Genomic DNA, 26,001 nt, shown 5'->3' on the forward strand with positions numbered 1-26,001 from the left:
GATCTTGGGTTAAGTCAAGGGCACCAAAAATTCAGCCAAAACACACAAAATTGGTTGCGAACAGCCCCATGCTGCAAGCCTTTTGCACCGAGCACCACGAAAACGTTCACCATTTGTTGCGCCATAGTCGATATAACCATCCTTTCCAGAATATGGAGCTCATAATGTATTAGTAAAGAGAGGTAAAACTTTCGCAGGCCGATATGTGATCCATATTTGCTCCGCAACTACGATATGACTTGGACAGTTCGAAAAGTTTACTTTTCTCAGAGAAAAATAACAACACAAATAACATATTGATAATAGTAGTTCATTAGGGAAGCAATAAATAACATCCAAACTCAGCGCTGCTCGAGGATCGTGGAGTTTGCATACTCCTTTCTGATCTGCACCACCACTGTTTATGGTGCGACTTGAAGCGCAACTACGAACTTTTGCGCCGACGAACATTTCAAGAAAAAACGCAAGGCGCAGCGCGCACCATTGCTGCAGCATACACATTTATTTCCAACCGAACAGTTGCAAAGGTGTTTACGCTAATGCACTATTTCCATGCACAATTTTGTCGTCGAGCCAACGCTACCACACAGGGACGCAAGTACGTAAAAATTGGGAAGGTGAAAGGCATACTTGGAAGAGAGAGCCATGCTTGGAAGGGAGTGGGCCCTGCTCTCTCACACTGAGATGGGCAGATGAGTTCCAGCATGCAACTAAATTGGATAATGTTGTATGACACAAGGCGCCCTCTACACAGCGTCCTGGCTGAGTAGAGAGCGACGTGGATCCAGGGTTTGGTCCCGAGTAAGGCTGTGCACGGCCGGCCAAGAGTTATTTTTAACGTGGGTGCGTCAGCTTACTGGACGTTTAGATTCGATTTATACTTTTAGCGTGCATCTGATGCATTTCATCATGTGCATTTACCAAAAACCTAACTTCTGTGTCTATCCATTAATGTATTCTGTGTGGCGGGTTGCCAATGGGTACGTGAAGCAGCGGTATATCCCTATTTGGATTTGTAGGGTACCTCTCCAAGAGTATATGAAAACCAAGACCTACGATCCGGAGCTGCAGGGTATCGATCCCCGTACCTCTCACATGCTAAGCGAGCGCTCTACCACTTGAGCTACAGCCCCGGCAATTCTCGAAAATGCCGTCAACAGTTGGGACGCCATGCCTGACGGACCGGTCAGCCTCCACTTGAGGTGGGCCCGCTCCCGGAGAGCTGATCATGTCGAGGTCAGTCGGTCGGCTCATGTCTCCCGACCGGCCGGGTCATCAGGAGGCATCGGCTGTTTTCGAGATATAGTGGCTATTACATCCGGCTGATACGCGGTAGACCCCCAGCCACATGCTGGGAGGAAGTATCATTTAGTATGTAGAACTGGTGCGGTTATGACGTAAGTTCTGTTCTAAGTCATAAGCAGGCATATTATGTTAGCATGTTGTCAACTGGCTACCCCATAAGCAGCTGGCGCGATCTAGGACAACAATCAGGTGGTGGAAAGTCATGGGCCATTGTCAAAGAACAAAAATTCAACTAGCAAGCAGTCAAACAGGATAAAAGTCAAACGTGCATGGGCAAACTGAACTGAGTCACATCCTTGACAAGAAGCAGACAAATGTACAATATGCTGTCATACTCATCGAGACATGCATCAGAGAAAACCTGGCGCCAACATTCACGAACACACATCATGCATTTAAGCGTTAGATGCAAGAGCGTCGCAATACACACATTCCAGGATGAGGGGGGGGGGGGGGGGGGGGGATGCTAGAACCCCAGAGCCCAAGCTTAATCTTATGTGCATTCCTGTCGATCGCGTGAAGTCCAGTGACGACAGGTCGGGCGAGTACTGAACGTTAGTTTGAACAGTCCTATGAGCTGGTGGGAATTCTTACTTCTTGGCTGATTAGACTGATGGGCATTTCTCCTGTTGATGGTAATCAGAGGTACCCCATCTGTCAAATTGGGACTACAAAAGATGCTCCAGGTGGACTCCTGGCGGTTCAGAAAGCGCAACAGCTGAACCTGCTGCTGATGGTCAGTTGTCCTGCCTGTCTGGTCGGTGGTGATTCGGCTCGTCTCAAGTTTGAATGCGGCCATCGGCTCTTGATGGTTTGCTGCCTTGTCCTTGAGGACTTTGTCTTCCAGGCTAGCTCATGCCATGAAGTCCAATGGCAAAAGATCGGGCGAGTGCGAAGTCAATGCATGGCAGCCTTAAGCTGATAGGCATTCCAGGGAAATGTTCTTCCAACCAATTCAGTGCAGCTAGTTCCGCGTGCAGTTGCATATCGTCTTGATGGCTGACAATGAAGCCATTCTTACTTCAACTTGCCGAGAGGTGGCAGTAACGGTGCTGAACGAGTTTGCTGAAGCAAATATCGTTTTATTCGTGTTTTGACCCTTTCTCGTCGTGTCCTTGCATGGGTGTCCATGAGTTTGAGCTGTTCACTTCTATTCAGAAGCTCGGGTACGGCACTATTGTTATGTTATTCGCTTATACTTGTTTCTCCTGCAATGATTATTAGACACGCCCAACTTTTTGCATCATGTAAGACAAAACGTGATTGAAAACGGGAGATATATGCTGGCGTTATCTGTCTGCTGATGACTAACTAGCGTTTCTACCAGCTAAAAAACGTTTATGCACGGGACTGAACCGGGGGGCCTCCGCGTGTTGGGCGAATGTGATAACCACTACACCATGGAAACAGGTGATTGCTCCTGATGAGCTGGCCGTTCGGGAGACAGGAGCCGACCGACCGACCTCGACATGTCCAGTTCTTCGGGGGCGGGTGAGCCACAAGTGAAGCCCGACCAATCGGGTAGCCATGGCGTTCCAGCTATGGACATCATATTTGAAAACCACCGGGGCTGTAGCTCAAGTGGTAGAGCGCTCGCTTAGCATGTGAGAGGTACAGGGATCGATACCCTGCAGCTCCACATTGTAGCCTTTAACATCAACATCAACACGTTAAAAGTAACTATTGGCCAACTGCACAGACGCTTACTTCAGACACACGGCGCCCTTCACGCAGCCACGACGCTGTGTGGGGGGCGCCTTGTCCCACATCACATTATCCAATTTAGTGGCACACTGGAACTGATCTGCCCATCTCAGGCCAGTTATTTAGAGCGCCTACATTCCGATCCGACCTCCCATGGCGTGGTGAGTTCGAGTTGCTTTTAGCCCTGCCTTATTGTCCTTGACAGATATGACCTGTGTCCAGTGGTAACGGGTGCACTAGGTCGGGCAAATTCAGATTGCAGGTCGGACTGTATCCCGCCCTGCGGCACGTTACACTTTTAACACCAAGTTATGTAGTTGATATGAAATTGTACGATCGGTGACCGTGTTTCTCAAACACTGCTTGACACAACAAAGCATGACAGGCACAAAAATTGATGCTTAGTATGAGCACCAATGTGAAAAAATTCATCCATTCTGAAATTTTCTGGCTAAATCTTTAAGCACGTCTCTGTTTTAATGGGAAGTAGCATCGTAGGAAGAGTTTCATGGTTAAAAACCTGCGTTCACTGGTAGAAGAGGGACACTTGCGACGCTTCAGACTTCCCAGCATACCGTGAAATTGAAAAGTGAGTGGGATGGAAATTGGAACCTTGAAGGTGCAAAACAGCATTTTTGTACTACTTAGGCAAAGAGGTCTAATTCTGCCGTCTTTATCGTGCGCAACACTGAAATGCGCCTTACGAACTTTTGTAAGATTTAATGCGACTCGCGGTGTAGCTATCCGCAGCATGCCCCATGTGAAACTAAGTGTAGTCATCCTACCATTCACTGGAGAGATATTCGGTGCTAGCTTTAAAGACAATTCAGGCGTTGCAGTGAAAATTGAAAAGGATAAGAAACATATTTGCAAATAGCTTCTGGCCTTTCCAGTTTTTGACTTTAACATACTGCAGGACATTGACTTCTTGCGGTTGACTTTTATCAGATCGCACGCCTTACCTCTTGAATTTTTTCGCATTTGACTATGGCCCTCAAATTTGCGCCCTTCGGGTGCTATCCTAGATCGCGTCAGCTGTTCATGGGGCTGATGGGTGATAACGCTCTGAGTTCACCTCTCTGTTGTTAACTGAACTCATGTCCGTCTTACACAACAACCGTAGCGTTTCTACAACCTAAACGATGTTTCCGCCCGGGACCGAACCGGGGGCCTTCCGCGTGTTAGGCGGATGTGATAACCACTACACCACGGAAACAGCTGACGGCTACTGATGAGCCGGCTGGTCGGGAGACAGGGGCCAACCGACTGACCTCGACTTGACCAGCTCTCCGAGAGCGGGTCCACCTCAAGTGAGGGCTGACCAGTCGGTCAGCCATGGCGTCCCAACTACTGACGTCATGTTGGACTACTACCGGAGCTGTAGCCCGAGTGGTAGAACGCTCGCTTCGCGTGTGATATGTACGAGGGTCGATGACCGCAGCTCATGAACGTGAGTTTTGGGGTTTATATGACAGGGAATGTTTTACATTAGAAAATATTCAAGTAAGCGTGGGATATATTAGATAATAGGATGAAAGAAACTCCTTAATGCTATTGGTATACTTTAAGACAGGAAAGACTGCCCTAGACAACACCATGTCCCTTTTAAGTAAATATTCTTCTCGACAGCATTATCTATTTACGTCATCATACCTGCCACAGCGTGATTGAGACCCAAATGTCAGCCGTCATATCTGAAAATCACGCTCACGAACGCCAGAGATGAACGATTTGATTATTTTATTCTTTTTTGACTTGATCGCTGTATTGGGTGTGGAATCACGGTAATTGAATGACGTTATTTTGACGCCAAAAGTACCAAGGTGACCTTGAAATACTCTGCTCCAAAATAGTCCTCCCACTCGCACGGGCGTGTGGATCAGAAACTAAAGCAATTAGATTTGAAGAAGCGACGGCTGTGAACTACACCAAATGATCTTCAAAATGCCTGTTTCGGTTTCCTCCCCCGCCCTAGAAACAACAGTCCCTTCAATATGTGTGATGAGTGATGACAACTACACCACGGAAACAGCGGGCGCTTCCTGATGAGCCGGCCGGTCGGGAGGCAGGGGCTGACCGACTGACCTCGACATGACCAGGTCTTCGGGAGGGTGTCCACCTCAAGTCAAACCTGATTTTTCGGTCAGCCATAACGTCCTAACTTTTGACGTCATATCCCAAAACCACTGGGGATGTAGCTCAAGTGGTAGAGCGCTCGCTTAGCATGTGAGAGGTACGGGGATCGATACCCCGCAGCTCCAAATCGTACAGTTTAGCGTTAACATGTCGACAGAGACGTCGGGATGGGGAGGAGAATAAGTTAAGAAGGGGAAGCGCAACAAACACGGCGGATGATCTACGGAGGGATGCTTTTTTGAAATAAATGCTTTTTTGAACTTCTTGTCCACTCTATGCCAGGTTATCTCCACTACTTCGATTGGTTCGAGTTCATTTGCTGGGAGGCTGAAATCGTTAAAGCTTTCGCATTCCAAAATGTCATAAAATGTTTCTGTCAAAACAATATCGAAAACGGACTGCGCGGGAGATATATTTGCCCCCTTGGCAAATGGCAAGGGACCAGTTATCCGCTCAGTACCCCAGGCACCTCTTCAGGGGGATGCAAAGACCCAAAGACACGACTTGGAGCTGCGGGGTATCGATCCCCGTACCTCTCACATGCTAAGCGAGCGCTCTACCACTTGAGCTACAGCCCCGGTGGTTCTCACAAATGCCGTCGATAGCTGGGACGCCATGGGTGACCGACTGGTCAGCCTGCACTTGAGGTGGACCCACAACAAAAGAGCTGGTACGTCGAGGTCAGTCGGTCGGCTCCTGCCTCCCGACTGGCCGGCTCATTAGGAGGCGTCAGCTGTGTCCGAGGTGTGGTAGTTATTACATCCGGCTGACATACGGAGGGTCCCGGCTCAATCCCGGGAGGAAGCAGCCTTTGGCATGTAGAACTGCTGCGGTGGTTGTTGGGCAAGTTCTGTACCAGGCTAGTCAACAGTACGCATATTGTGTCACCATGTTACTAGCCGTCTGCCCAATGGGCAGTTGGAGTGATCTGGAACAACAATAGGGAGGTGGGGCGTTAAGGGGCATGGTCAAGTGACAAAAAAAGTAAACTGCCAGGCAGTCAAGCAGGATAAATGTTAAACGCACGTGGACAAAACTGAAATGAGTCAAGGGTCAAGAGGCCAAGATAATGCAAACAAATTTCGAAAAGTCATCTGAGCTAGAAGTTAAAGGAGACAAAAGCCAAGTGGACATGTGGGATGATATTATGTAACAATGTCCCTCCCAACTTGAATGAACGCCCGTTGTCCCATCATGGGGACGGAACTTAACGGCCAATCAAACCGGTTGAAAGCCCAATGCTCTGAGTCTATTGCATCGAATGATATGAAACCCTCAGCGTTCGATGCCGCTTGGTCGATAACCTATTCTTTCCAGACAATGGTGATCTTTAGTTCGGTGAAAGAGTACCAAATGCATAAAAAATAAAAGAAAATATGTTGCCAGACCACCCAACCTCCGAGCCTTTGGCACTGATGACCGTGAAATCTTCACCAATTGATGCGCCATAGTCGATATCCTATTCTTCCCAGAATATGGTGATCTTGGGTTAAGTCAAGGGCACCAAAATTCAGCCAAAATCACCAAAATTGGTTACACACAACCACATGCTCCAAGCGTATGGCACCGAACACCACGAAACCTTCATCATTCGTTGCGCCATAGTCGATATACCATCCTTTCCAGAATATGGAGCTCATGTTTTGTCAGTAAAGAGGATGAAAGTTTCACAAGCCGATATTTGATGCATATTTATTCCGCAGCTACGACATGACTTGAACAGTTCCAAATGTTTACTTTGCTCAGAGAAAAATAATAACGCGAGTAACATAATTATAGTAATAACACACTACGGCAGCAATAAATAACATCCAAACCCCGCCCTGCTTGAGGATCGTGAGTTTACATACTCCTTTCTGATCTGAACCACCACCGTTTATGATGCGGCTCTAAGCGCAACTTCGAACTTTCGCGCCGACGAACATTTTAGATAACAAACGCAAGGTGCAGCGCGCACTCTGCTGCAACATACACATACATTTCCAACCGAACAGTCGCAAAGGTGTTTACGCTCATGCACTACTTCCATGCACACTTTTGTCGTCGAACCAACGCTACCACACAGGGATGCAAGTACATAAAAATTGGGAAGGTGAAAGCCTTACTTTGCAAGAGAGAGCCATGCTTGGAAGGGAGTGGGCCCTGCTCCCTCACACTAAGATGAGCAGATGAGTTGCAGCATGCAACTAAATTGGATAATGTGATATGAGACAAAGCGTCCTCCATACGGTGTTCGGCTTTGGAGAGAGCGCCGTGGATCCAGGATTTGGTCCCGAGTAAGCCTCTTCACGGCCGGCCAAGAGTTATTTTTAACGTGGCTGCGTCAGCTTTTATTTCTACTTTAAGCGTGCATCTGATGCATTTCATCGTGGGATTTGCCAAGAACCTAACATCCGTGTTAATCCATTTTGGCTATTCCGTTTGGTGGGCTGCCAATGGGTACATGAAGCAGCGCTATATCCCCATTTGAATTTGTAAGGTACCTCTCCAAGAGTGTATGAAAACAAAGAGGTACGATCTGGAGCTGCGGGGTATCAATCCCCGTACCTCTCACATGCTAAGCGAGCGCTCTACCACTTGAGCTACAGCCCCGGTAATTCTCAAATATGACGTCAATAGTTGGGACGCCATGCCTGACCAATTGGTCAGCCTTCAGTTGAGGTGGACCCGCTCCCGGAGAGCTGATCATGTCGAGGTCAGTCGGTCGGCTCATGTCTCCCAACCAGCCGGCTCATCAGGAGCAATCAGCTGTTTCCGTGGTGTAGTGGTTATCACATCCGCCTAACACGCGGAAGGCCCCCGGTTCGATCCCGGGCGGAAACATCGTTTAGGTCGTAGGAACGTCTTGGTTGTTGTGTGAGACGGACATCAGGTCAATTGACAACAGGCAGATAAGCTCAGAGCATTATCACCCGTCTGCCACATGAACAGTTGACGCGGTCTAGGATTGAAATCGAAGGGCGGAAATTTGAGCGACGTAGTCAAATTAGAAAAAATTCAAGAGGCAAGACGTGCGATATGATAAAAGTCAGACGCAGGAAGTCAATATCCTGCATTATGTGCAGGTCAAAAACTGGAAAGGGCAGGAGCTATTTTCAAATATATTTCTTATATTTTTTAATATCGCCTGCAACGTCTGAATTGTTCTTAAACCTAGCACCGAGTATGTATGAAGTGAATGGTAGGATGAATACACTTAATTTGACATGGGGCCTGCTGCGAATAACTACATCGCGCGTCGCATTCAATCTCATAAGTTCGTAGCGCGCATTTCAGTGTTGCCGTACGAGAAAGGCGGCAAAATTAGACATCTTTGCCCAAGTAGTTCAAAAATCTTGTTTCAACCCTCGAAGTTCCAATTTCCATCACATCACATCATTCACTTTTCGATTTCACGGCGTGCTGGGGAGTCTGAAGCGTCGCAAGTGTCCCTGTTCTACCAGCGAGCACGAGTTTTCAACCATACAATCCTTCTTAAGACCCTACTTTTCCAGAATCTTTCAGAATGAATGATTTTTTACATTGGTGCTCATGCTAAGCCTCGAGGTATGTCCTTGTTATGCTTTTTCGTATCAAGCAGTGGTTGAAAAATCCTGCCACCGATCGTGCTATTTCAGGTCAGCTACGTAACTTGGTGGCAAGAGTGTAACGTGCCGCAAGGCGGGATGCAGTCCGACCTGCATTCTGAATTCAACTGACCTCGCGCGACTGATGTCACTGGCCGCAGACTATACCCGTCAAGGACGATTAGCGAGCGTCAAAAGCAACTCGAACTCACCACGCCATGGGAAAGTGGATCGGAATGTAGGCGCTCTAAATAACTGGCCTGAGATGGGCAGATCAGTTCCAGTATGCAACTAAACTGGATACTGTGATATGGGACAAGGCGCCCTCCACTCAGCGTCGTGGCTGCGTGAAGTACCTCGCGTACCTGGAATAAGCGTTTGCCCAGTTGGACGAGTTTTTTTTTAAGGTGTTGATGTCAGCTTACTGAAACTTTAGATTCTATTTCCGTTTTGATGGTGCATTGGTGCGTTTTATCATGCGCTTTTATCATGCATCTGACTTCTCCGTTTATCTTTATTGATGTATTTCGTTTGGCGGGTCGCCAGTGAGCACATGTAGCAACGCTATATCCCCATTTGGATTTGTAGCATACCTCTCCAGTGGTGTGTGTAAATCAAAGGTATAATGTGGAGCTGCGGGGTATCGATCCCCGTACCTCTCACATGCTAAGCGAGCGCTCTACCACTTGAGCTACAGCCCCGGTGGTTTTCAGATATGTCGTCCGTAGTTGGAACGCCATGGCTAACCGAATAATCAGGTTTCACTTGTGGTGGACCCACCCCCGAGGAACTGGACATGTCGAAGTCAGTCGGTCGGCTCCTGTCTCCCGAACAGCCAGCTCATCAGGAGCAATCACCTGTTTCCGTGGTGTAGTGGTTATCACATCCACTCAACACGCGGAAGCCCCCCGGTTTAATCCCGAGCATAAACGTTGTTTCGCTGGTAGAAACACTACGGTTGTTGTGTATGGTCAAAATGAAGTTAGTTATCAGCAGACAGATTACGTCAGCATACATCTCCCGTTTTCAATCACGTTTTGTGCTACATAATGCAAAAAGTTGGGCGTGTCTAATAATCATTGCAGGAGAAACAAGTATAATCGAATAACATAACAATAGTGCCGTACCCGACCTTCTGAATAGAAGTGAACAGCTCAAACTCATGGACACCTATGCAAGGACACGACGAGAAAGGGTCAAAACACGAATAAAACGATATTTGCTTCAGCAAACTCGTCCAGCACTGTTTCCGCCACCTCTCGGCAAGTTGAAGTAAGAATGGCTTCATTGTCAGCCATCAAGACGATATGCAACTGCACACGGTACTAGCTGCACTGAATTGGTTGGAGGAACATTTCCCTGGAATGCCTATCAGCTTAAGGCTACCATGCATTGACTTCGCACCCGCCCGATCTTTTGCCATTGGACTTCATGTCATGGGCTAGCCTGGAAGACAAAGTCCTCGAGGACATGGCAGCAAACCATCAAGAGCCCATGGCCGCATTCAAATTTGAGACGGGCCGAATCACCACCGACCAGACAGGCAGGACAGCTGACCATCTGCAGCAGGTTCAGCCGTTGCGCTTTCTGAACAGCCAGGAGACCACCTGTAGCATCTTTTGTAGTCCCAATTTGACGGATGGGGTACCTCTGATTACCATCAACAGGAGAAATGCCCATCAGTCTAATCAGCCAAGAAGTAATAATTCCCACCAGTCCATATGACTGTTAAAACTAACGTTCAGTACTTGCCCGACCTGTCGCCACTGGACTTCACGCGATCAACAGGAATGCACATAAGATTAAGCTTAAGCACTGGGGTTCTAGCCCCTTCCCCCCCCTCCCCCCCCCCGCTCATCCTGGAAAGTGTGTATTGTGACGCTCTTGCATCTAACGCCTAAATGCATGATGTATATTCGTGAATGTTGGCGCCAGGTTTTCTCTGATACATGTCACGGTGAGGATGACAGCATTGTTCATTTGTCTGCTTCTTGTCAAGGTTGTATATCCTCCAGACAGTGTGACCTAACTACAGCCGAACTTATATGGCGATAGACGTCTGACATCCAGAGATTGGGGTGCAAATGTACGCATTTATGGCATGGATTGTTCAGGAAATAGGAGATTAACGGTGCTATCCATTATGCACGTGCATTGTAGACATATATGTATGCCTATTGTCACTGTGCATTGTAACGCTTTGCTACTGCTGCATCGGATAAAGTAAAGATCGTGTCGTTAAAGAGTCATGGTCACGTTACCAGACAGTGCAGGAATGAAGGCAACAAGCTTATAGCAATAATTGTTTTAACTGGGCTTGCTTCATCCTGCCTTATGCCTACTTTAACACCTTCTCATGCACCCCCCCCCCCGCCGTCATTTCAGCTGTTTCCGTGGTGTAGTGGTTATCACATCCGCCTTACACGCGGAATGCCCCCGGTTCGATCCCGGGCGGAAACATCGTTTAGGTTGTAGAAACGCTACGGTTGTTGTGTGGGACGGACATGTGGTCACTTCACAAAAGAGAGATAAGTTCAAAATGTTGTCGCCCGTTTACCCCATGAACAGTTGGTGCTATGTAGGATGTTGAATGGTGAAATGGTGCAAAATCAACTGCCACGGGAATGGTGAAGAGTTCAGGAATGGTGATAACGCAGGAATGTGATGCCCCACATAAATTAAACGTAAAAAATTCATAAGGACATTTGCAAAAGCTGAGCTGAACCAATATCCATAGAAGTCAGATGGGTAGATATTATCGTATTATATACAATAGCCAAGCGTTTGCATGCTTTCTTGGCTGGTCTAATTTAAATTTTATAAATGTTCCTCGTGTATCTTTTGCAGTTGGAATCATGCCTCTAGTGGCCTCGGTTGCCGAGACATAGCTCAAAGTGTGAAAAAGACTCGGCCGCAGGCCGCGTGCGGTGCTGGCGGTCTCTGGCGGTCGCTGGCGGGAGAGAGCCATTTCGTATGCGCTCTCTGCGACATAGCCGAACCTATTCTATGGGATCGGCGATTGATCGTGGGACGTGGCCGGTAATTTTTGTCCCTTCCATCAACTGTCAGCCTTTTGAATGATGACAGCACGCACTGCCGTTGCATTAAACAGCATTAAACAGTATTGTATTGAAGAGTTAAAAACGGTCGGTAGCGGCCAAATCAATTTTCTTGGTTCGTGCACATGTGACACTACCATCTATACGACGTGATTGTCCGTTTGATTCCCCATAAATGCATGCTACTCCCGAGTGCGTCCTGTGCTCTGGGTGCAGCAATGTGGCACAAAACGTGAAGAGCTGTGGAAAAGAGCAAAATCAGTACAATAAAATCCTAAGTAAATTGTATTGCAATTTGCAACGCAACGGTGCGTTGTACAAAGTCGCAATACACACTGAGGATGTAATTGCCTCAGTTGTGAATGTTGGGAAACAAAATTTAGGTCTCTAGGTGCTTTGCGTGCCGAGATATAGCGGTAAACGTAAAAACGCGTCAAAAACGGCCGATTTCAACGTGTCTGACGTTTGCACGTGCCACGTGTCAGGTGGCGCAAAAACTCATCCAAGTGCGATGGCCCATTTCACGCGCTGTCGCACTGTGCAAGTTTCATGTCGCTGTGGCCCTTGATTACCAAGCCATGGCTTCGGGAAACGGAGCGTGTCGGGCCGTCGGCCGGTCGTCTTGAAATTAGTGTCGTCCGTGTTAACCTATGGGATTTTTGCGTTTCTTTTCGCTCGCCACGCGCTCATTTTTTGCGAAATGCAGAATTTTGACGCCACTCTGTTACACGCTGCCATCGGATCTCGGTCGTGCGCAAATTTGATGGAAAAATCCTTATCGTTCGGCCTCTGTGTGAGGTAACGGACGCGCACGCATACACACACACTGTTCCTTTAGTAGTACAGAATTTATAAAAAGTAGACATTTCCTTAAAAATTGGCTGCAGCGGCTGAACTGTTTTTGAAGCTAACACTGAGTGCGTATGCAATAAATGGTAGTATGAAAACACTTGATTCCAATGAGTCCCGCGGCGGATAAATACGCCGCGCGTCACATAAAATCTTACAAAAATTCGTAGGTCACCTTTAAGTGCTGCGTACGATAAAGGCGGCAGATTACGACGTTCTTGCCAAATTAGTTCAAAAATGTCCTTTACTCTCTCGGAGTTCTTTTTGCGAATTGCAATTTACGGTGTTCTGGGAAGTCTGAAGGGTCGCAAATGTTCCCTTCCACCAGTCGAGCACAGGTTTTTGACCATGAGATCCTTCTTATGACGCTACATCAGATTAGCACAAATATATTTGTTAAAGATTTAGTCAGCATCTTTTGCAATGAATGGATTTTTTAGATTGGTGCTCATGCTAAGCATCGATGTTTGTGCCTGTTATGCTTTTTTGTGCCGAGCAGTGTTGAGAAACCCCGTCACCGATCGTGCAATTTCAGGCTAACTACATAACTGGGTGGCAAAAGTGTGACCTGGCGCAAGGCAGGATACAGTCCGACCTGCAATTTTTAATTCACCTGACCTAGTGCAGTCATTACCGCCGGCCACAGACCACACCTGTCAAGGACAATTAGCGAGCGTCAAAAGCGACTCGAGCCCGCCACGCCATGCGAGCGAGGATCGACAGGCAGGCAGTCTAACCAACTGATTTTTCAGAACTCAGAACTTTCAGAACAGAATTTTTCAGAATCAGGCAGCGCCAGCAAATGAATTCAGCCTTCCAGCAAATGAATTCAAACCAATTGAACAAGTGGAGATAACGACATGGAGTGGACAAGAAGTTAAGAAGCACGCCTTTCAAAAAAGAATCCCTTTGTAGATCATCCACCGAGTTTGTCGTGCTTCCCCTTCTTAACTTATCCCCCTTCCCACCCCGACGTCTCTGTCGACGCTAAAATGTACTATTTGGAGCTGCGGGGTATCGATCCCCGTGCCTCTCACATGCTAAGCGAGCGCTCTACCACTTGAGCTACAGCCCCGGTGGTTTTGAGAAATGACGTCAAAAGTTGGGACGTCATGGCTAACCGAAAATTCAGGTTTGACTAGTGCCATAATCCAACATTTGAATAAAAGTAAACAACTAACACTCACGGGAAAACATGCAAGGCCACGACGAGAAAGGGTCAAAACACGAGCAAAAGTGATGTTCGCTTCAGCAGATAATTCCAGTGCTGCTACCGCCACCTCTCGGCAAGCTGAAGTCAGAATGACTCCATCAAGAAGGTAGGACATCGCACATGGCACGGGCTTCACTTAAATTAATTTCATATTGCTCCTCATTTAAAGCATTCAAAGCATTCAAAGCATTTAAGGCATTCTCCAAATTTACAGCAAATAGACAGCAACCAATGAATAACTGGCAGAGTTTGTTGCGGGGCGTGTCATCCTTTCCACGGGGTAACCGAAATAGCCATTTCAAAGATAATGCGGTGTATTTCACAGCCCTCACATTCTTCCAACCCAGTCATCTCCAATTTCTGAACTACATCCCCGCGAAAGTAGAAATACTTTTGGAAGGGAGTATTTGAAGGTAACCTTGGTATTTATGACCTTGTAATAACGCCATTCAAATGCTGTCATTCCATAACCAATGCAGCAATCAAAATTAAAAACATGACGTGATCAAGTCGCCCATATCTGGCGTTTATGGGCACGATTTCCAGATATGACGGCCGTCAGTTGGCTCTCAATCAATCCTGTGCTAGTTGTGATGGCCTAATTAAACCATGATGTCGAGGAGCATATTTACTAAAGGAAAAATTGTGATGTTTAGAGCAGTCTTTTCTACCTTAAAAGATACAAATAATTACAAGTGTGCTTGTTTCATCTTGCCTGATGTTTACTTAAATATGTTCTAATGTGAAACAATGCATTGTATATAAGATCCAAAACTCACCATCTGGAGCTGCGGGGTATCGATCGCCGTACCTCCCACATGCGAAGCGATCGCTCTACCACTTGAGCTACAGCCCCGTAGTTCTCAAATATGACGTCAAACGCCATGGCTGACCGACTGGTCAGCCTTAACTTCTGGTTGACCCACTACAAAAGAGCTGGACATGTCGAGGTCAGAAGGCCGGCTCCTGTTTACTGACCGGCCGGCTCATCAGCGAGCGCCAGCCGTTTCCGTGGTGTTGTGTTTATCACATCCGCCTAACACGCTGAAGGCCCCCGGTTCGATCCCGGGCGGAAACATCGTTTAGTTTGCAGAAACGCTACTGTCGTTGCGTAAGGACAAAATTAAGTCAATTGGCAATATAAATATTAGGTTAGGGTGAAATTGCTCGTTCTTTTAATACGTTTTGTGCTACATACCGTAGGAAGTTACACATCACCAATGAACATCACAGAAATAACACGTTTAATCGATGACCTAAGAATAGTGCGATAACCGAGCATGTGAATAAAAGTAGCCAATTTAGACTCACAGAAAAATTTTGAAAAACACCAGGAGAATGACCAAAAACGCGAGCAATGACGACATTTACTTCAGCAAATACGTCAAGCACTGCTGCCGCCGCCTCTCGGCAAGTTGAAATAAGAATGTTTCCATGAAGACGGTGAGACGTCGCACACGAGGAGGTCCCCACCTAATACGCGGGAGGCCCCAGGTTCGAAATCGGGCGGAAACATCGTTTAGCTTGTAGAAACGCCACTGTTGCCGTGTAAGCCGCGCATAATATCAGTTAACAAGGGAAAAACAAGGTCAGAACGCAATCACCCGTTTGCCCCATGGGTGGGGCATAGACATTTAGGATAGCAATGGAATAACGAAAAGCCATTTGCAAAAAGTATACTGGGCCAAAATTCAAACGACATATAATTCAACACCTTCCAGTCTCGAAAGGCCGGGCAAGTGTGAAGCAGCATGGTAGCCTTAAGCTGATGAACATTACAGACAAACGTCCCTCCAACCCCGCACAGAAACGTCTGCACATCTTCACGAGCGTGTGGGTGGGAAACTGACTGGTTTAGGTCTTAAGAAGGGTAGGGCTGGGAACTGCACCGAATGCTGCTCAAAATGGATATTTCAGTTCAAAATCTCAGGCAATGGAGCACCCCATGAAGCTCGTGGACTCACAATGTGCGGATCAAAACGCTGCAACAGTGGCACCTCCGACCGTAACAGGTGCCGACTACCTTTAGCACATTCTGTCCTTGTCATGACGACGGTCATAGCCTCATTGGAGTTGTTGCAAACTGCAGCTGCCACTTCGTTACCACCACAACATCATGATACTCTGGCATTGGCCGCGGTGTTGCTAGATGCGGTCGGCTACTAGGCGCCCAATGCCTACTCTGCCGCGTCTCACATTTCAGGAGTATTTGTTAACACGCGCCGCACGCCGTGTCCTGCGCACGTAGGGAACCGGACGATATGCCCTCTTCGTAAGCGCACGGTGTTGCCCTACCTTCAATAACGAAGATTTAGCAAAACGTTGACACGAACTCAGCATGCTTTAAAACTATTGCTGTCATATCCATATGATGCATACTTGTAGTTTTCTGATATGTCACTTGGTATTATATGAAGTCGGGTACGCCGGAGTCGGTCGGCGTCGAACCCGTTCGGCACCTGACCATGGACAGATCACGACCTCCCAATGTGGGTTAGCTCAAGGTGAGGTCAAACAAGGTGCAAATATTGATACAGCAAAGGCTGTTGCCTTTCAGAGCTGCAGTCGTTGAAAAAATAACAAATTAGCTTTCACGAAACAATCTTTACATCTTTTCAATCTTATTCTTAAATTTCTGTATGTCATGCGAAACAATTTTTATAATGTTATATTCCATGCAGCAATAACACTACGTTGCAATGCACAGCGACAATGGGCAATATATACGTGCAATGTATATGCAAAATGAATATCACCATTAATATCCTATTTCCTGAACAATGCATGCCATAAATGCATACATTTGCACTGTAATCTCTGGATGCCAGAATTCTACCTTCATATAGGTTTGGTTGTAACTAGGTCGGATTGTCTGGAGGACGGACATTCAACCTTGGCAAGAAGCAGACAAAGGTATAACGTTCTGTCATCCCTACCGAGACATGTATCAGAGAAAACCTGGCGCCAACATTCATATATATATATATATATATATATATATATATATATATATATATATATGTACCATGCATTTAAGCGGTATATGCAGGAGCGTCATAATATACACTTCCCGATGCAGGGGGGGGGGGGCGCTTACAACCCCAATACTTAAGCTAAAGCTAATGTGCATTCCTGTTTATCGCACGAAGTCCAGTGGAGGCAGGTCGGGTGAGTACTGAACGGTAGTTTGGACAGTCCTGTGGGCTGGTTGGAATTATTACTTCTTGGCTGATTAGAATGATGGACATATCCCCTGCTGATGGTTGTCTGAGATACCCCATCCGTCAAATTGCGACTGCCAAAGACGCTCCAGGTGGTCTCTTGGCGCTTCAGGGAGCACAACGGCTGAACCTGCTACAGTTGGTCGGTTGCCCTGTCCGTGTGGTCGATGGTGATGCGGTCCATCTCAAGTTGAAATGCGGTATGGGTTCTTGAAGGTTCGCTTGATTCTCAAGGGGGCTTTGTCCTTAAGGCTAGCCCACAGCATGAAGCCCATTGGCAAAAGACCGGGCGAGTGCGAAGTCACTGCGTGGTAGCCTTAAGCTAATAGGCATTCCAGGGGCTAACAGTCCCTCCCACCAATCCAGTGAAGCCCGTGCCATGTTCGATGTCATACCGTGAACCATTCTTACTTCAACTGCCCAGAGGTGGCGGTAGCAGTACGGGAAGTTTTTCCTGAAGCGAATATCACTTTTGCTCGTGTTTTGGTCTTTTCTCGTCGTGGTCTTGCATATTTTCCCGTGAGTGTCAGCTGTACTTTTATTCACATGTTGGGTTGTGACACTATGCTTAGGTTAATCGATCACACGTGTTGTTTCTGTACTGACCAATAGCCATGCAGACCTTCTTGCATGACGTAGCACAAACCGTGATTGGAAGGGTCGATTTCATCCTTTCCTTATTGTCTACTGCACAGTAACTTTACGTGGGCCTACACCGCAACCGTAACGTTTCTACGGACTAAACGATGTTTCCGCCAGAGATTGAATCGGCCCCTTCCGCCTCTTAGGCGGATGTGATAACCACTACACCACGGAAACAGGTGATTGCTCCCGATGAGCCGGCTGTTCGGGAGACAGGAGCCGGCCGACTGACCTCGACATGTCCAGTTCTTCGGGGGCGGGTCCACCACAAGTGAAACCTGACGAATCGGTCAGCCATGACGTCCCAACTATTGAAGTCATGTTTGAAAACCACTGGGGCTGTAGCTCAAGTGGTAGAGCGCTCGCTTAGCATGTGAGAGGTACGGGGATCGATACCCCGCAGCTCCAAATAGTGCATTTTAGCGTTAGCATGTGGACAGAGGCGTCGGGGTAGGGAGGGGGATAAGTTGAGAAAAGTAAGCACAACAAACTCTGCGGGTGACCTACAGAGGGGTGCTTTTTTGAACCACATGCTTTTTTGAACTTCTAGTCCACTCCATGCCAGGTTATCTCCACTTTTTCAATTGGTTCCGAGTGCATTTGCTGGAAGGCTGAAGTCGTAGAAGTTTTTTCCGTGAAAACTGCCATCAGAAATGCTTCCGTCAAAATACGTGGGAAAACGGACTGCGCGGGAGATATATTTGCCCCCTTGACAAACGGCAAGGGGCCTGTTACCCGCTCGCCTACCCTGGCACCTCTCCAGTGGTGTGTGAAGCCTAAAGGTACGACTTGGAGCTGCGGGGTATCGATCCCCGTACCTCTCACATGCTAAGCGAGCGCTCTACCACTTGAGCTACAGCCCCAGTGGTTTTGAGAAATGACGTCAAAAGTTGGGACGTCATGGCTAACCGAAAATTCAGGTTTGACTAGTGCCATAATCCAACATTTGAATAAAAGTAAACAACTAACACTCACGGGAAAACATGCAAGGCCACGACGAGAAAGGGTCAAAGCACGAGCAAAAGTGATGTTCGCTTCAGCAGATAATTCCAGTGCTGCTACCGCCACCTCTCGGCAAGCTGAAGTAAGAATGACTCCATCAAGAAGGTAGGACATCGCACATGGCACGGGCTTCACTTAAATTAATTTCATATTGCTCCTCATTTAAAGCATTCAAAGCATTCAAAGCATTTAAGGCATTCTCCAAATTTACAGCAAATAGACAGCAACCAATGAATAACTGGCAGAGTTTGTTGAGGGGCGTGTCATCCTTTCCACGGGGTAACCAAAATAGCCATTTCAAAGATAATGCGGTGTATTTCACAGCCCTCACATTCTTCCAACCCAGTCATCTCCAATTTCTGAGCTACATTCCCGCTAAAGTAGAAAGACTTTCGGAAGGGAGTATTTGAAGGTAACCTTGGTATTTATGACCTTGTAATAACGCCATTCAAATGCTGTCATTCCATAACCAATGCAGCAATCAAAATTAAAAACATGACGTGATCAAGTCGCCCATATCTGGCGTTTATGGGCACGATTTCCAGATATGACGGCCGTCAGTTGGCTCTCAATCAATCCTGTGCTAGTTGTGATGGCCTAATTAAACCATGATGTCGAGGAGCATATTTACTAAAGGAAAAATTGTGATGTTTAGAGCAGTCTTTTCTACCTTAAAAGATACAAATAATTACAAGTGTGCTTGTTTCATCTTGCCTGATGTTTACTTAAATATGTTCTAATGTGAAACAATGCATTGTATATAAGATCCAAAACTCACCATCTGGAGCTGCGGGGTATCGATCGCCGTACCTCCCACATGCGAAGCGATCGCTCTACCACTTGAGCTACAGCCCCGTAGTTCTCAAATATGACGTCAAACGCCATGGCTGACCGACTGGTCAGCCTTAACTTCTGGTTGACCCACTACAAAAGAGCTGGACATGTCGAGGTCAGAAGGCCGGCTCCTGTTTACTGACCGGCCGGCTCATCAGCGAGCGCCAGCCGTTTCCGTGGTGTTGTGTTTATCACATCCGCCTAACACGCTGAAGGCCCCCGGTTCGATCCCGGGCGGAAACATCGTTTAGTTTGCAGAAACGCTACTGTCGTTGCGTAAGGACAAAATTAAGTCAATTGGCAATATAAATATTAGGTTAGGGTGAAATTGCTCGTTCTTTTAATACGTTTTGTGCTACATACCGTAGGAAGTTACACATCACCAATGAACATCACAGAAATAACACGTTTAATCGATGACCTAAGAATAGTGCGATAACCGAGCATGTGAATAAAAGTAGCCAATTTAGACTCACAGAAAAATTTTGAAAAACACCAGGAGAATGACCAAAAACGCGAGCAATGACGACATTTACTTCAGCAAATACGTCAAGCACTGCTGCCGCCGCCTCTCGGCAAGTTGAAATAAGAATGTTTCCATGAAGACGGTGAGACGTCGCACACGAGGAGGTCCCCACCTAATACGCGGGAGGCCCCAGGTTCGAAATCGGGCGGAAACATCGTTTAGCTTGTAGAAACGCCACTGTTGCCGTGTAAGCCGCGCATAATATCAGTTAACAAGGGAAAAACAAGGTCAGAACGCAATCACCCGTTTGCCCCATGGGTGGGGCATAGACATTTAGGATAGCAATGGAATAACGAAAAGCCATTTGCAAAAAGTATACTGGGCCAAAATTCAAACGACATATAATTCAACACCTTCCAGTCTCGAAAGGCCGGGCAAGTGTGAAGCAGCATGGTAGCCTTAAGCTGATGAACATTACAGACAAACGTCCCTCCAACCCCGCACAGAAACGTCTGCACATCTTCACGAGCGTGTGGGTGGGAAACTGACTGGTTTAGGTCTTAAGAAGGGTAGGGCTGGGAACTGCACCGAATGCTGCTCAAAATGGATATTTCAGTTCAAAATCTCAGGCAATGGAGCACCCCATGAAGCTCGTGGACTCACAATGTGCGGATCAAAACGCTGCAACAGTGGCACCTCCGACCGTAACAGGTGCCGACTACCTTTAGCACATTCTGTCCTTGTCATGACGACGGTCATAGCCTCATTGGAGTTGTTGCAAACTGCAGCTGCCACTTCGTTACCACCACAACATCATGATACTCTGGCATTGGCCGCGGTGTTGCTAGATGCGGTCGGCTACTAGGCGCCCAATGCCTACTCTGCCGCGTCTCACATTTCAGGAGTATTTGTTAACACGCGCCGCACGCCGTGTCCTGCGCACGTAGGGAACCGGACGATATGCCCTCTTCGTAAGCGCACGGTGTTGCCCTACCTTCAATAACGAAGATTTAGCAAAACGTTGACACGAACTCAGCATGCTTTAAAACTATTGCTGTCATATCCATATGATGCATACTTGTAGTTTTCTGATATGTCACTTGGTATTATATGAAGTCGGGTACGCCGGAGTCGGTCGGCGTCGAACCCGTTCGGCACCTGACCATGGACAGATCACGACCTCCCAATGTGGGTTAGCTCAAGGTGAGGTCAAACAAGGTGCAAATATTGATACAGCAAAGGCTGTTGCCTTTCAGAGCTGCAGTCGTTGAAAAAATAACAAATTAGCTTTCACGAAACAATCTTTACATCTTTTCAATCTTATTCTTAAATTTCTGTATGTCATGCGAAACAATTTTTATAATGTTATATTCCATGCAGCAATAACACTACGTTGCAATGCACAGCGACAATGGGCAATATATACGTGCAATGTATATGCAAAATGAATATCACCATTAATATCCTATTTCCTGAACAATGCATGCCATAAATGCATACATTTGCACTGTAATCTCTGGATGCCAGAATTCTACCTTCATATAGGTTTGGTTGTAACTAGGTCGGATTGTCTGGAGGACGGACATTCAACCTTGGCAAGAAGCAGACAAAGGTATAACGTTCTGTCATCCCTACCGAGACATGTATCAGAGAAAACCTGGCGCCAACATTCATATATATATATATATATATATATATATATATATATATATATATATGTACCATGCATTTAAGCGGTATATGCAGGAGCGTCATAATATACACTTCCCGATGCAGGGGGGGGGGGCGCTTACACCCCAATACTTAAGCTAAAGCTAATGTGCATTCCTGTTTATCGCACGAAGTCCAGTGGAGGCAGGTCGGGTGAGTACTGAACGGTAGTTTGGACAGTCCTGTGGGCTGGTTGGAATTATTACTTCTTGGCTGATTAGAATGATGGACATATCCCCTGCTGATGGTTGTCTGAGATACCCCATCCGTCAAATTGCGACTGCCAAAGACGCTCCAGGTGGTCTCTTGGCGCTTCAGGGAGCACAACGGCTGAACCTGCTACAGTTGGTCGGTTGCCCTGTCCGTGTGGTCGATGGTGATGCGGTCCATCTCAAGTTGAAATGCGGTATGGGTTCTTGAAGGTTCGCTTGATTCTCAAGGGGGCTTTGTCCTTAAGGCTAGCCCACAGCATGAAGCCCATTGGCAAAAGACCGGGCGAGTGCGAAGTCACTGCGTGGTAGCCTTAAGCTAATAGGCATTCCAGGGGCTAACAGTCCCTCCCACCAATCCAGTGAAGCCCGTGCCATGTTCGATGTCATACCGTGAACCATTCTTACTTCAACTGCCCAGAGGTGGCGGTAGCAGTACGGGAAGTTTTTCCTGAAGCGAATATCACTTTTGCTCGTGTTTTGGTCTTTTCTCGTCGTGGTCTTGCATATTTTCCCGTGAGTGTCAGCTGTACTTTTATTCACATGTTGGGTTGTGACACTATGCTTAGGTTAATCGATCACACGTGTTGTTTCTGTACTGACCAATAGCCATGCAGACCTTCTTGCATGACGTAGCACAAACCGTGATTGGAAGGGTCGATTTCATCCTTTCCTTATTGTCTACTGCACAGTAACTTTACGTGGGCCTACACCGCAACCGTAACGTTTCTACGGACTAAACGATGTTTCCGCCAGAGATTGAATCGGCCCCTTCCGCCTCTTAGGCGGATGTGATAACCACTACACCACGGAAACAGGTGATTGCTCCCGATGAGCCGGCTGTTCGGGAGACAGGAGCCGGCCGACTGACCTCGACATGTCCAGTTCTTCGGGGGCGGGTCCACCACAAGTGAAACCTGACGAATCGGTCAGCCATGACGTCCCAACTATTGAAGTCATGTTTGAAAACCACTGGGGCTGTAGCTCAAGTGGTAGAGCGCTCGCTTAGCATGTGAGAGGTACGGGGATCGATACCCCGCAGCTCCAAATAGTGCATTTTAGCGTTAGCATGTGGACAGAGGCGTCGGGGTAGGGAGGGGGATAAGTTGAGAAAAGTAAGCACAACAAACTCTGCGGGTGACCTACAGAGGGGTGCTTTTTTGAACCACATGCTTTTTTGAACTTCTAGTCCACTCCATGCCAGGTTATCTCCACTTTTTCAATTGGTCCGAGTGCATTTGCTGGAAGGCTGAAGTCGTAGAAGTTTTTTCCGTGAAAAATGCCATCAGAAATGCTTCCGTCAAAAATACGTGGAAAACGGACTGCGCGGGAGATATATTTGCCCCCTTGACAAACGGCAAGGGGCCTGTTACCCGCTCGCCTACCCTGGGCACCTCTCCAGTGGTGTGTGAAGCCTAAAGGTACGACTTGGAGCTGCGGGGTATCGATCCCCGTACCTCTCACATGCTAAGCGAGCGCTCTACCACTTGAGCTACAGCCCCGGTGGCTCTCAAATATGCCGTCAATAGCTGGGACGCCACAGCTGACCGACTTGTTAGCTTGTATTTGAAGTGGGCCCATTACAAAAGAGCTGGTACGTCGAGGTCAGTCGGTCGGCTCCTGTCTCCCGACTGGCCGGCTCATTAGGAGGCATCAGCTGTGTCTGAGGTGTAGTGGTTATTACATCTGGCTGACATACGGGGGGCCCCGACTCACCATGTTCTGGAAAGGATAAGATAGTGACTATGGCGACGCGTTTGGTGAAGGTTTCGTGGTGAACGGTGCCAAAGGCTCTGAGCATATGGTTGTCTCCAGCCAAATTCGGCGATTTTCCGTTTTGAGTGTCCTATGGCCTGACTCAATGTCATCATGTTGGTCAAGGTTGAGTCCGGTCAAAGGTCACCCAAACATGTCCCTTGACTTTCGTAATTTCAACCGTTGTCCCGAATAGCGCCGGCCGTTAATGTTGAAATCAGGTGATTTCAACCGAACCCAATGTGTCTAATATTGACTCATTTGTGCTTGTGTTGTACTGTAAACATCGGGTTTCTGCGGACCAAACGATGTTTCCGCCCGGGATCGAACCGGGGGCCTTCCGCGTGTTAGGCGGATGTGATAACCACTACACCACGGAAACAGCTGACAGCTCCTAATGAGCCGGCTGGTCGGGGGACAGGAGCCGACCGACTGACCTCGACTTGACCAGCTCCTCGGGAGCGGGTCCACCTCAAGTGAAGGCTGACCAGTCGGTCAGGCATGGCGTCCCAACTATTGACGTCATGTTGGAGTACTACCGGGGCTGTAGCCCAAGTGGTAGAGCGCTCGCTTCGCGTGTGATGGGTACGAGGGTCGATAGCCCGCAGCTGCAGAAAGTGAGTTTTTGGGTTTATATGACAGGGAATGTTTTAGATTAGAAAATGATACTCAGATAGTCAAACCTGATTATTCAGTTAGCCATAACGTCCCAACGTCTGACGTCATGTGTCAAAACCACCGCGCCTGTAGCTCAAGTGGTAGAGCGCTCGCTTAGCATGTGAGAGGTACGGGGGTCGATACCCCGTAGCTCCAAATAGTGCGTTTTAGCGTTAACATGTGGGCAGAGACTCGGGGTGGGGAGGGAAATTAGCTAAGAAGGGGAAGCGCAACAAACTCGGCGGGCGATCTACAGAGGGATAGTTTTTTTTTGAAAGACATGCTTTTTTAACTTCTAGTTTACTCCATGCCAGGTTATATCCACATTTTCAATCGGTTCGAGTTCATTTGCTGGAAGGCTGAAATTGTTTAAATTTTTGCCATGAAAAATGTCATGAAAATGCTTCTCCCAACAAAAAAGTGAAAAACGGACTGCGCGGGAGATGTATTTGCCCCCCCCCCCCTGGCAAATATAAAGGGGCCAGTTACCCACTCGCTTTCCCGGGGCACTTCTCCAGTGGTGTGCGGAAACCTAAAGATGCTACTTGGAGCTGCGGGGTGTCGATCTCCGTACCTCTCACATGCTAAGCGAGCGCTCTACCACTCGAGCTACAGCCCCGGCGGCTCTCACAAATGCCGTCAATAGCTGGGACGCCGTGGCTGACCGACTTGTCAGCCTGCACTTGACGTGGACCCACTACACAAGAGCTGGTATGTCGAGGTCAGTCGGTCGGCTCCTGTCTTTCAGCTGGCCGGCTCATTAGGAGTCATCAGCTGTGTCCGAGGTGTAGTGGTTATTACATCCGGCTGACATACGGACGGTCCTGGCTCAATCCTGGGAGGAAGCAGCCTTTGCCATGTAGAACTGCTGCGGTGGTTTTTGGGCAAGTTCTGTACCAAGTTAGTCAACAGTGGGCATATTGTATCACTATGTTACTAGCCGTTTACCCAATGGGCAGTTTGCGTGATCTGGAACAACAATCGGGAGGTGGAGAGTTTAGGGGCATTGTCAAATGACAAAAAGTAGGCTGCCAGGTAGTCAAATAGGATAAAAGTTAAACGCGCATGGACAACACTGAAATAGGTCAAGAGCCAAGATGCCAAAGGTATGCAAATAAGTTCAGAAAAGTCACCTGAGCTAAAAGTCAAAGGAGACAGAAGTCACGTCGACATGTGCAATGATATCACACAAAAATGCTCCCCCCCAACGTGAATGAACGCCCGTTGTCCCATCATGGGGACGGAACTATATGGCCAGTCGAACTGGTTGACAGCCCCATGCTCCGAGCCTTGTGCACCGAATGACATGAAACCTTCTGCATTCGGTGCCATTTGGTTGATGACTTATTCTTTCCAGACAATGGTGACCTTTAGTTCGGTGAAAGATTACCAAAAATATCAAAAAACGAAAAAATACATTTTCAGACCACCCATGCTCCGAGCCTTTGGAACTGATGACCATGAAACCTTCACGAACTGATGTGCCATAGTTATCGACTGTGGCGAATCGATTAGTTAAGGTTTTGTGGTGATCGGTACCAAAGGCTCTTAGCGTTTGGTTGTCTCCAGCCAATTTCGGTTGTTTTCCGCTTTTAGTGATCTACGACCTGACTCAATGTCACCATGTTTGTCAAGGCCACCAAAGCCACATGCCCCTTGACTTTCCACATTTC

At 47.5% G+C, this 26,001-nt stretch overlaps 3 non-coding genes across 3 annotated transcripts; 2 read left to right on the forward strand and 1 right to left on the reverse strand.

Annotated features, from left to right (window-relative positions):
* The first annotated feature begins 7,895 nt into the window (after positions 1 to 7,895).
* TRNAV-AAC (transfer RNA valine (anticodon AAC)) lies at positions 7,896 to 7,968 on the forward strand. Its single transcript has one exon. It is a non-coding gene; the product is annotated as a tRNA-Val (tRNA).
* A 3,130-nt stretch (positions 7,969 to 11,098) lies between these two features.
* Positions 11,099 to 11,171, forward strand: TRNAV-UAC (transfer RNA valine (anticodon UAC)). The gene has a single exon. It is a non-coding gene; the product is annotated as a tRNA-Val (tRNA).
* A 12,809-nt stretch (positions 11,172 to 23,980) lies between these two features.
* On the reverse strand, positions 23,981 to 24,053 carry TRNAV-AAC (transfer RNA valine (anticodon AAC)). The gene has a single exon. It is a non-coding gene; the product is annotated as a tRNA-Val (tRNA).
* Between the last annotated feature and the right edge of the window lie 1,948 nt (positions 24,054 to 26,001).

This window comes from Pollicipes pollicipes, unplaced genomic scaffold, assembly GCF_011947565.3.
Source record: "Pollicipes pollicipes isolate AB1234 unplaced genomic scaffold, Ppol_2.1 Scaffold_3087;HRSCAF=3621_pilon_pilon_pilon, whole genome shotgun sequence".
NCBI lineage: Eukaryota > Metazoa > Arthropoda > Thecostraca > Pollicipedomorpha > Pollicipedidae > Pollicipes > Pollicipes pollicipes.